Source organism: Hibiscus syriacus, unplaced genomic scaffold, assembly GCF_006381635.1.
Source record: "Hibiscus syriacus cultivar Baekdansim isolate YM2019G1 unplaced genomic scaffold, ASM638163v2 tig00110006_pilon, whole genome shotgun sequence".
Classification (NCBI taxonomy): Eukaryota; Viridiplantae; Streptophyta; class Magnoliopsida; order Malvales; family Malvaceae; genus Hibiscus; species Hibiscus syriacus.
In genome coordinates, this window is record NW_024062558.1 from 177,849 (window position 1) to 191,223 (window position 13,375).

The window sequence follows — 13,375 nt, forward strand, 5'->3', positions numbered from 1 at the left end:
ATTATATAATCATATATTATTCATTTTATGTTATATAATACAATATGGCATATATTATAATTAACATGTAAGTGATTATAATATGCTAATCATGAATCCCATTACAAAATATGAGTAATGAAAATTATGTTATATGCCATTTATTTAAAATAATTCATAGAATTTATATTAGATAATATATATTTATTATATAGTTTGTATAAAAATCATATTATAGAATTGCATGAAAAAAAATATTTTATAGTATAATTTTATAATATAAAACAACAGGTAAAAATGAATCATTACCTCCATGATGAGTGACAGACTATCAGGAAAGAATAATATCGCAGAAAAATGCTTTATTTTTTGTCAACTTGGGTGGGGACATGCAAAGGGACTGCAATATGAAAAAGTCAAAATTTATAGAATATCCCTATACTTTGTGTTTTTGGTATATTAGGTCCCTCTACCATATTTTGTTTGAAGCTATTTTTCAAACATGTGGTGATATTATGATGTTATCAGGAATGGATCGTGGGGAGCGGGTGGAGACAGTCACCCCTAAAATTTTCAAATTTCTTATATTTAAATTTTTTATTTATACTTTCTATTGATAATCTGTTTTTTGCCCCCTAAAATTTTATATGTTCATCTCCTTTTAAAATTTTACCTCTAACATGAAATCATATGTTCGTCCTTGTATATATCGGCCTTCTTTTAACAATTGGTCAAATATTATAATTTTTTCCTATTATTTGTCTCCATTATTAAATGTTGAAAATAATTAACTATATAAAAATTGTCAAAATGTATATATTACATTATCATATGTTTAAAGAAAAATATGCCAATGAGTGTTAGCTAGGGATGGAAAACGGGCGGGTCCGGTGCAGATACCCCCTCCCCTATCCCTATACCCACTTAATATTTTCCAATCCACCACCCGCCCACCACCCATGATGGGTAAAAATTTTCAAATCCACACCCGCCCACGCGAGTGCATTCTCAAATCCATCCCCACACCCACTACCCAACTGGAGACGTATCCGGCTAGACCCGCCTGACAGTTAGGGGTGTGCAAAAAAATCTGATCTGACCGATCCGATCCATTGACCCATTGATCTGATCCAAAAATTTGGATATTCGATTCGTTTTTTAATTTTCGGATAGTTCAGATCGGGTATTTGAAATTTTTCCAAATTATCGGATCGGATACGGATCGATAAAAAACCATGTTCGGATTATTCGAAAACCCAAAAACATTTGGGCTATAGTCAAGACTAGAGGAGGTTTTCGCATAAGGCTTGGGCACAACTTATTCATCTTGAGCTATCACAAAAGAAGTCTACAGTTAAGGCGTGGGCACGCCTTACCAGTTTGTACAACCCTAAATTGAGACTTGTTATATACGACACCATCGTCTTTAAACTTCAAAACCACCGTTGTTTTTATGGATTTCATGCTCCCACCTCTCCGTTTATAGACCACCAACCACACTACCATATTAAGCTAAACCATATACCAGTAGTCATTATCTGTCCTAATCATCTTCCTATATAAGCCCAAAACTTTAACAAACCATCAGCGATAAGAATTACAAATGTTGGATAGACACCTAAATAAATCCATTCTTTGAGTTGTCAAAATATTATTGACACAACTTTCTCTGAGTTATTTAATCAGTGACTCTTTGTTTGTTGCTGCACTTGTTTCTAATTATAATAAAGTTTCAGTTACCCAAAATTAAAACATGATTTCATCTCTTTCCCCACAACAACAACCAAAAAAGCTTATACAAATCTAAGCAAATGATCCATGATGCGTAAAATATAGCCCAGTGTTTGAATCTTTACCTTTGCATTATTCCAATCCATAAAAAGAAGATCAAATCTAAGTTGTATTGGTTTTGGGCTTTTTTTTCAAGATGTTTTTGTTTTTTAATGTATGATTATACAAATTATAATGCATAAATTATTCATAATTTTCAAAATCAGCAGAATGTGTGAATGCACTTAAATTCAGAAGAATACCAAAATTAATAATTCAATATACGTACATATAACATGTTTCTTAAAAATCAAAATCAATATACAAATGCTCTTAGATTCAGTAAAATATCAAAACCAAAATAACAGAGTATTGACTATTGTCCTTGTATCTTGAACAGAACTAAGAGGATTAGTTATGAAAACCAGAGTATTCTCCTTACGACAAATTAAAGTGGCCACAAACAACTTTAATGCAGCAAACAAGATTGAGGAAGGTGGTTTTAGATCTGTGTATAAGGTGACATACAACTCTACTACCCGTAGAGGAAACCAGAGTAAAGAATAGGAAGAAGGCATACTTGAATGAGCTGGAGACTAGAGTTTAAAACTTGGAGAAGAAGAACTACCAGAATATCGGCGCAGTAATTAGCAAACAAAACACTAGAGGTTTGAAAGAAAAAATTGATTCATAAACTTATACCTAATATTTGGTTAAATTATAAGTTATATCTTATACAATATTAAAATTTATAAATTAGTCTCTAAAATTATACCTAAATTCATAATGGTCTAAAATTTAATGGATATTTAGTGGGCAGGCGGATGCGGGGCTGGAAAATGTAGGGCGGGTAAGGTCTCAAACCCATCACCGACCACTACCCGCGACGGATACCACTTTCTAAATCCACACTCGCCCACTAAAGTTATATCCATCCCCGCCCCAATTATAGCGGGTACGGTGCAGAATCCATGAAAATGTACCAGTTTGTCATCATTAGTGTTAGCACAAGTGGTTGGGATTCAAGAATTTGAGCTTGTAAGGAAAAGTTCAAATCTTACAACTGTCACTCTTGGTGGGCTATCTGTAAATTTTTATGTAGATCTCAATTGGGTCTTAGGTATACCCTGGCCCTGGATTGGGGGAGCCACCCCTGACCTAAACTAAAAAGAATAGTCTTAAGGTAAAAAAATAAAAATTTCAAAAAACAAAAAATTAAAAATTAAAAATTAAAAACGATCAAATTATCTTATAAAAGATAATGATCAAATTATAATAAAGAGATTAAATTGATGAGAAACACTAATTACAAGGCCTTCCGTAGGTTTCAACCAACTTTAAATAGACATTGATTGAGTTTGTTCGAAGGGTGGAGGTGGGTCATCCTCAGCCATGAAAACAAGAAAAGAAATACTATATTAAAGTGAAGGAAATTGAAATATTGGTTTATTGTTTGTGAGAGTAAAAGAAAGTAGATGAAATCCAACCCATTCTTCTCAAAGAATGATACGATCCATTATAGGGTAGTATATGTTCAAAATTTTTTGTTAATTAATAATGTATACATCTTGTAGACAGCCGCAGTTGGTCGAACTCATGACATCTAAGAAGAACAATATTTCATTTTACCATTAAGACCACTTGGTAAGTTCCATTTTGAATATAATTATTTATAGACCTAAAAGTATATTTTTACTCTTGTAGTCATCTTAAATTAATAATTTTATTCCTCACTTATGTTTATATTGATTTAGTTTTCAAACCTTTTTAATTATATTAAACTTATTTTTTGACTGAGAGAAACCATCTTTGATCGTTATAATGGTGACATAGAAATTAAGTATGCTGATATGATGGTTCATTCTGTTGATGTGACAGTTCACATGTAAACGTGATAAAAAGGATTAAATGAATTTTGTCCAAATTTAAAAGTGTTGTAATGACTCTCAATTTACTGGACTAAGGCAATGGTATAGAGGTGGTTGCGTCTGTTAGGAACAAAACTAACTCAGTTGTAACTGTCTTGACTTTGACAGTTGATGATGAGAATCAATCAACTTAGAAGGGTCTTTGGTTATAAATAAGATGAAAGTGAGTTGAGAGGGTTCAAGAGGAGTGATCAGATTGTACAGAGAGATTTAGAGAGAGTTCTTGCTTATGGTTTTCTAAATCTTGTAAACCTTATTTTGATTGTTTTAGTAAAGTTTGATTCCTTCCTGTGGATGTAGGTCTCACTGACCGAACCACGTAAATATTTAGTGTTCTTGATTACTGCTTTGATTCTTAATCTTGATCAGTGTGTAGAATCTAGTTATGTGAGTTATTCTGTGCATATTTGTATTTTTCATAACAATTGGCACCGTCTGTGGGAACTCAGACCACGATGATGGGATCTGCCAAGTTCGACATTGAAAAATTCATTGGAAAGAATGACTTTGGCCTTTAGAGAGTAAAGATGAGAGCCTTAGTTGTACAACAATGAATTGTGGAAGCATTGCAAGGACCAACAGCTTTGCCTACTGAGATACCCGAGAAAGAAAGGAACAATATCCTGAAAAAGCTCACAGCACGATAATATTGAGCCTAGGTGATAACGCTTTGAGGGAAGTGTCAAGAGAGACAACGGCTCAGGCACTCTGGGCTAAACTTGAATTGCCCTATATGAAGAAATCTCTGGCCAACAGACTCTTCTTGAAGCAACGCCTATACTCCTTCAAGATGCATGAAGAAAAATCAATCTCAGAGCAGATTGATAAGTTCAATAAAATCATAGATGATCTCGAAAACATTGATGTCAAGAAGGAGGACGAGGATAAGGCTTTGCTGTTACTAAATTCTATCCCCAAGAGTTATGAGCATTTCAAAGATACAATGCTTTATGGAAGGGTGCAGACAATTTCTATGGAAGAAGTTCAATCCCTGATTAGAGCCAAAGAACTTCAAAAGAAACATGATATGAATGAGGGAGAACAGTGGGGATGGACTTACTGTTAGAGGAAGATCATACAGAAGAGACTCAAGGAATAATCAGAACAGATCAAGATCGAAACAAATAAAGAAAAGTGGAATCAATCATCAAAGGGACCGTTCAAGTGTTATCATTGCCACAATGAAGGTCACTTCAAGAAGAATTGTCCTGACTGAAAGAAAAAATATCAAGAAAGGCCAAAAGACTCAGGAAAAGTAAGTGTAGTCTCTGATGGCTATGATTCGGCTAAAGCTTTGGTAATTACTGAATCAGAATCAAGTAAAGAGTGGATTCTTGACTTAGGTTGCTCCTTCCATATGTGTCCTCATAAGGATTGGTTTGAGACACTCCAACTGGTCAGTGGTGGAACTGTACTGCTTGGAGATAACAAAGCATGCAGGGTGGTTGGTAGTGGGACAATCAGGATAAGGATGTTTGATGGAGCTGAACGAATAATACAGTATGTCAGGTACATACCAGAACTAAAAAGAAATCTGATCTCTTTAGGAATGCTGGAATCAAATGGCTATTTTTTTAATGCTGAAAATGATTATATTAGAGTAACTAAAGGCTCTATAATTACCATGAAAGAAGTTAGGAAAAATGGGCTATATTCTCTAATAGGGAGAACTGTGATTGGTAACTCCTCTAATGTAATTCAACCTGAAAATGATAAAACTAGACTATGGCACTTGAGGTTGGGACATGTAAGTGAAAGGGGCCTACAAGAATTGTTTAAACATAACTTGTTAGGTGTTGACCAAATTAGTAAACTGGATTTTTGTGAACAATGTGTGTTAGGGAAGGCAAATAGAGTAAAATTCTCTACTGGAACTCACATAACAAATAAACCATTAGATTATGTACACGGTGATTTATGGGGTCCTGCTAGAACACAAACACATGGAGGTGGGGGGTATTTTCTGTCTGTCATAGATGATTATTCTAGAAGAGTATGGGTTTTCATTCTAAAAACAAAAAGATGAAGCCTTTGAACGGTTCAAGGATTGGTTAACTCTCATTGAAAACAAAATGGAAATAAAATTGAAGCACTTGAGAACTGACAATGGCCTAGAATATTTTTCAGAGCAGTTTAATGAGTTGTGTAGAAAAAATGGTATTACAAGACACAAGACAGTTCGAAATACCCCTCAGTAGAATGGTTTAGCTGAAAGGATGAATAGAACTCTCCTAGAGAGAGTGAGGTGCATGCTTCTAAATGCTGGTCTACCCAAAAGCTTTTGGGGTGAAGCTGTGTCAACAGCCTGTTACCTCATTAACAGGTATCCTTCAACTACTATTAGAATGAAGACTCCTTTGGAGATGTGGTATGGGAAACCAGCCAACTACAACAATCTCAAAGTTTTTGGATGTTTGGTATATGCTCACATCAGACAAAATAAACTGGAGGCAAGAGCTTTGAGGTGTATTTTTATTGGCTATCCACACGGAACCAAGGGTTATAAACTATGGTGTATTGATCCTGGCCAACAAAAATGTATCATTAGTAGAGACGTGGTGTTTGATGAGTCAAAAATGGCAAATCTGCATAGTTATGCTACTAAGAATAATGCTACAAAAGATGGTATTCCAATTGAGGTAGAGCTGCAACAACAACAAACATTAACAGATCAAGGGACTGAAGTGAATGATCAACATGGAGAGGTAGAAAACCAGCAAGAAACCGAACCAGAAACCAGATTAGATGACTATAATTTGGTGAGAGATAGACAAAGAAGAACCATCAGACCACCAGAGAGATTTGGCCATGCAGACCTGATCTCCTATGCTTTAAGCGTTGCAGAAGAGATGGAAGAGGTTGAACCAAATAACTACAAGGAAGTTCTGAAGAGTAAGGAGAGGCACAAGTGGGCTGATGCAATAAACGAGGAAATAACCTCTCTAATGAAAAATAAAACTTGGGACCTTGTGGATAGGCCAAAGAATCAACGAGTAGTAGGCTGTAAGTGGATATACAAAAAGAAGGAGGGCATACCAAGTGTTGAAAAGGCCAAGTATAAAACCAGACTTTTGCCAAGGAATTTACACAGGTTGAAGGAATCGATTTCAATGAGATTTTTTCGCTTGTCGTAAAACATTGCTCAATCAGGTTGATTTTAGCTCTAGTAGCTCAATATGATTTGGAACTGAAACAGTTAGACGTTAAAACTGCCTTCCTACATGGAGAGTTGGAAGAAACCATCTATATGGATCAGCCAGATGGGTACTATACTTTTGAAAACAGGAACAAAGTATGTTTGTTAAGGAAAGCATTGTATGGACTTAAACAAAGCCCAAAACAATGGTATAAAAGATTTGATGAATTTATGTTGAGGATTGGTTTTGCTAGAAGCAGTTACGATAGCTGTGTATACATAAAGAAGCAAGATGGAGAAATAAATACTTATCTACTCCTATATGTAGACGATATGTTAGTAGCTAGTAGGAGCAAGGAGAAAGTCCAGAAGATTAAAGGTATTCTCAACTCAGAATTCGATATGAAGGATTTGGGGCCTGCCACAAAAATCTTAAGAATGAAGATCACGAGAGATAGAAAGAAGAATAGTTTGTTCTTGTCTCAGAAGTCATACATACAAAGTATTAGCCAGGTTCAATATGCATGAGGCTAAGCAGGTTACTACACCAATTGGCCAATATTTTAGATTGTCTAACTCTCAAGCACCTGAGAGTGAAGATGAGAAAACATACATGGAGAATGTCCCTTATACTAGTGGGGTTGGAAGCATTATGTATGGAATGGTTTGTAGCAAGCCAGACTTAGCTTATGCTGTCAGTATCATAAGCAGGTTCATGGCAAATCCTGGAAAACCTCACTGGGAAGCTTTGAAGTGGACCCTGAGATATTTAAGGGGTACTACTGAGTTGGGGTTGTTGTTTAAAAGGAAAGAGAATGAATGAGAAATAGTGGTTGGCTACGTGGACTCGATTATGCAGGGAGCATTGATACCAGGAAGTCACTGACAGGTTTCATTTTCACAATATTTGGTACTGCAGTCAGCTGGAAGTCCAATCTCCAATATGTTGTGGCTCTTTCAACTACAGAGGCTGAATATATTGCTGTGACAGAAGCAATTAAGGAGGCTATGTGGCTACAGGGAATGGTTGAAGACCTTGGCATATAATAGAAGGTTGTAACAGTGTTTTGTGATAACCAAAGCACAATTCACTTGACCAGAAACCAGGTCTTTCATGAAAGGTCTAAGCATATTGTTGAAAACATTTTGATATTTCGATATAACAAATTAAGTTAAATGAATTTTAAGATTTTCCAAATGATTTTCTAAGTATATTTGATAGAATTATTCGAATATCAAAACATTACTCTAAATCTTTCAAAGATCATTTTTAATCCTTACTCAAAGTGTAAAATTAAGTTTTAATCTTAAAACAATTTCAAAATAATTTTACAAAGTATTTTCGAACCATTTCAAAACCAAAAATTCCAGATTGCTCAGAGGGAACCGATTCCCTCCCTAAGGGGGTACCGATTCCCCCTGAATGGTTTGGCTCCGAGAATTTCAGTATGCTCAGAGGGAATCGATTCCCTCCCAAGGGGTACCGATTCCCCCTTGTATAACGGTCGAAATATTTGAATTTTACACTTAGGGAACCGATTCCCCATAGGGGGTACCGATTCCCCCACGCTCCAAACTGTTTTATTAATTGTTTTCACACTAAAACAACTATATTATTTTCTCTAATTATCCCCAACGTTCAGAAGTGATTCAATGTGTATTTAAGCAAGCTTAGAAGTCATTGATCAACAACAAGAAACATCAAGCAATTAGAATCAAGAGAGAATCAAAGAGAAAGCATCAAACCTCAAGTTTGAGCATTTCAAGCTTATTTTTCATTCAATATTCATTTTGCTTTCAAGAACACTTATTGTGCTCAATTGTATTTATTCTTGAGTGTTCTTTCTTCATTCTAAAATTGTGCAAACATATTTTCCTTGTGAGGTTTTTCTTGTAAGTTTGCAAATTTGTATTTCTCTTTGAGAAAAGAGTGTTCTCAAGAATTGGGGTATATTCTTGAGGGAGTTGTAAGGTTATCTCTTTGGCCTCAAAAGAAAGAACAAATTAGTGAATTTGTTGGAAAATCCTTAGTGTGAATAGCTAAGGTAGTGGATGTAGACTTTGGTTGATAAAGTCGAACCACTCTAAATCGCTGTGCAATTTCTTTCAATTTTCTGCAAAAGCTTCCACCAAAATCTTTATTGCCAATTCACCCCCCTCTTGGCCGATTCAGTCAATCGATTAACTCAACAATTGGCATAAGAGCCTAACTCATTTGAAGGTTTAATCGCCTCTTGAGTCAATTCGGGAAGAGTTATATCGATAATCAAAGTCATCAATGGCCTCCGCTTCAAACTTCGACTCCGGTCTCGACTCGATGCCCGTCAACAAGCCTGCTTTCTTCAATGGAGCTAACTATGCCTATTTGAAGAATAGAATGATGTACTTCATTCAAGCAAGTGACATGGGAGCATGGAATGCTGTAGAAGAAGGATACATCAAACCTCTCACTCATCCAAGGTTGTGGAGTGAAGGAGAGACAAGAATGTTCCAGCTCAACTCCAAAGCCATCCATATCATTTTTTGTGCTCTTGGACCAGATGAATACGGAAGAGTTTCATCGTGTACAACCGTCAAAGAAATATGAGACAAACTTCAAGTCACTCATGAAGGTACCGAAGAGGTAAAGAAATCTAAAATTAGTATTCTAACGCATAGCTATGAAAATTTCAGGATGAAACCAAATGAAGATATCAAAGCTATGACGGATAGATTTTCAATGATTGTCAATGGTCTCAAATCATATGGAGAGATCATTTCAAATGAAAAGCTTGTGAGGAAGTTAGTCTACTCCCTCCCAAAATCGTGGCAATCAAAGAAGACGGCAATCATCGAGTCTAAGGACTTAACGTCCTTAACTCTTTAAGAGCTAATTGGGTCACTCTTCACTCATGAAATGATGCTCGAAGATGAGGTGGACCTCGACAAGATTGACGAGACACCAAAAGAGAAGGAGAAGAAGAAAAACATTGGAGTTGCTCTCAAATCCACAAAAGATGAGAGTGATTCGAATAACGATGACGAGGAAATGGCATTGTTTGCCAAACGGTTCAGAAAAATGATGAGACCTTATCAAGGAAGAAAATTCAAACGAAATGAAGGCCTAAAAAATGAACCGAAAGAGAAGGACCCAATCATTTGCTACGAATGCAAAAAACCAGGGCATGTCAAATATAATTGCCCACAATTGAAGAAAAAGGGTCAATCAAAGAATAAGCACAAGGCTCATGTGGCTACATGGAGCGATGAAGAAAGTTCTGATGAAGAGGAACAAGAAGTAGCTAACTTGTGCTTGACGGCATTTGGGGAAGATTCTAAGGTAACCTCTAACTCATCTGATTTTGATGATTTATCCTATGATGAGTTATTAGAGGAATATAATGGGTTGGCTTCGGATTATGAGAAATTATTTTTAAAATATAAAAATGATGTTTCAAAATTGAAAAATGAAAATAAACTCATATCCAAAACCAACAACGATCTTGAAAGTAAAATCAAAGATTTGCAAATAAAACTAGAAGAGTTTGAAAAGAAAAATTTAGATTTGCAAAATTTACTTTCAAAGATCAATGATGATCATCAAAAGAAAATTGATGATCTTAGAACTTCTTTTGATAAAGTTGGAACAAAACATTTTGAAAAAGGTAGAAATTCAAAATCCAACTTTGTTAGAAAAAGTTTAGAAACTACAATCATAGAGGTCCCCAAAGAACCTAATGGAAAAATCATTAGAAGTATGTGGGTTCCTAAGAACTCATTACTACTAAAGATAAAAATATCCTACACAAAATGGATACCTAAGGGGACTAGGATTTTGGAAACTAATGAATATGGACCCAGAAGAATTTGGGTACCAAAATCAAAAATTAATCTATGTTTGTAGGGAAAGGAGCATTGCTACAAGGCACGGGAAACAAATTCAAATTCATGGTACCTTGATAGTGGATGCTCAAGACACATGACCAGAGACAAAAGCCGGTTCATTGAGCTTAACGCCAAAAATGGAGGAGAAGTGACTTTTTTAGACAATTCAAAAGGTCACATTGAAGGTATTGGTACAATAGTAATACCTCTTCCATACAAATTAAAAATGTTTTATGTGAATGGATTAAAGCATAATCTATTGAGTATTAGTCAATTATGCGATAAAGGATTCAATGTCTTATTTGAAATTAATGGTTGTAAAGTCATTGACATTGTATCTAATCGGATTATGCTTGTTGGTCATAGAATAGGAAACATATACATGGTGCATTTAGATTCTTTTGATATGACTAATTTATGCCTAGTTGCTAAGGATGAACATGATAGTTGGTTATGGCATAGGAGACTAGGACATGCTAGTATGAGGTTTTGCAACGGTTTAATTCAAGGAGACCTAGTAAGAGGGTTGCCTAAGCTTAAATTTGATAATAATAAAATGTGATGCTTGTGCTAAGGAAAACAAAAGCGAGTTTCTTTTAAATCCATTAATGATGTATCAACTAGTAGAGTTTTACAATTGATCCATTTAGATCTTTTTGGGCCAACTAGAACTACTAGCTTGGGTGGAAAACATATGCATTTGTCTTGGTAGATGACTATTCTAGATATACTTGGGTTCTATTTTTAAATACTAAAGATGAAGCATTAGAAAAATTCATCACGTTTTCAAAAGTAATCCAAATGAAAAAGGTTACTCTATAACTAGTGTTAGGAGTGATCATGGAACTGAATTTGAAAATCTTGGATTTACTGAATTTTGTAACTCTAATGGTATTAGCCATAATTTTTCAGCACCTAGAACCCCTCGACAAAATGGAGTTGTTGAGAGGAAAAAATCGAACTTTAGAAGAAATGGCTAGAACCATGCTTTGTGAAAATAATTTGCCAAAATATTTTGGGCGGAAGCCACAAATACCTTGTTATGTTGTAAATCGAGTAATGATTAGGCCAATTTTAAAGAAAACTCCATATGAAATTTTCAAAAATAAAAAGCCTAACATTAGTTATTTTCATCCTTTTGGATGTAAATGTTTTGTTTAAACAACGTAAAGAAAACCTTGGCAAATTTGATGCTAAAAGTGATGAGGAATTTTTCTGGGTTATTCTTTAAATTCTAAAGCCTATCGTGTATTTAATAAAGAACTTTAGTTGTAGAAGAGTCTATACATGTTGTTTTCGATGATAATCCCCTTCCGAGGAAGGATTCTTGTGTGAATGATGATGTAGGTGTTAAATACAAATGACGTTAGACATGACGTTGGAGAACCTCATCAAAGGAAGAAACGAAAAATGAGGAAACTGATCCTCTTGCGAATCCAACCATTGAAGAAAGGGAAGTATCTTATCCAGAGAGTACAACTATGTCAAGGATGGTGAAATTATCGTGATCCATCCAAAGGGTAACAACTCGATCTTCTCTTAGAAATATTTGTAATTATGTTGCATTTATCTCATGCATAGAGCCTAAGAATATAAAAAGCATTAATGATTGGATTATGGCTATGCAAGAAGAGTTAAATCAATTTGAGAGAAGTAAAGTATGGACATTAATTGAAAGCCTAGTAATAAATCTGTAGGTACTAGATGGGTATTTAGGAATAAGCTTGATGAGAGTGGTAATATAGTGAGAAACAAGGCTAGACTTGTTGCTCAAGGGTATACTCAAGAAGGGCATAGACTGATGAAACATACGCTCCGTAGCTAGGATGGAAGCAATTAGAATGTTATTAGCATTTGCATGTTTCAATGAATTTAATTATATCAAATGGATGTTAAAAGTGCATTTTTAAATGGTTTATAAAAGAAGAGTGTATGTGGAACAACTTCCAGTTTTGAAAATTCAATTTTCCGGATCATGTTTTAAAATTGACAAAAGCTCTTTATGGTTTAAAGCAAGCTCCTAAGCTTGGTATGAAAGATTGTCAAATTTTTTAATTGAAAAAGGTTTTTCAAAAGGGAAGGTTGACACTAGATTGTTTTTGAAGCATAAAGGTAAAGATTTATTAGTAGTTCAAATTTGTTATGATATATTTGGTTCTACTAATGATGTTCTTTGCCAAGAATTTTCTAAGCTAATGCAAAGTGAGTTTGAGATGAGCATGATGGGGAGCTCTCTTTTTCTTGGGACTCCAATCAAGCAAAGAAAAGATGGCCTCTTCATCAATCAAGCTAAGTACGTCAAAGATATGCTCAAGAAGTTTGGACTGGAAAATGGGAAACCTCATGACACTCCAATGAGCTCTTCAACAAAGCTTGACTTAGATGAAGGAGGTAAATGTGTAGATGTCAAATTATATAGGTCAATGATTGGATCTCTACTTTATCTAACTGCAAGTAGACCGAATATTGTTAGTGTTGCTTATGTGCTAGATTTCAATCATGTCCTAAGGAATCACATTTACTAGCTGTTAAGAGAATCTTTAGATACCTTAAAGACACTCCTAGTCTATGACTTTGGTATTCTAGAGACTCTAGCTTTAGCTTGCATGCTTTTTCTGATGCGGATTATGGAGGATGCAAATTAGATAGGAAAAGCACCTCCGGTTCTTGCCAATTCCTTGGAAATATGCTAATTTCT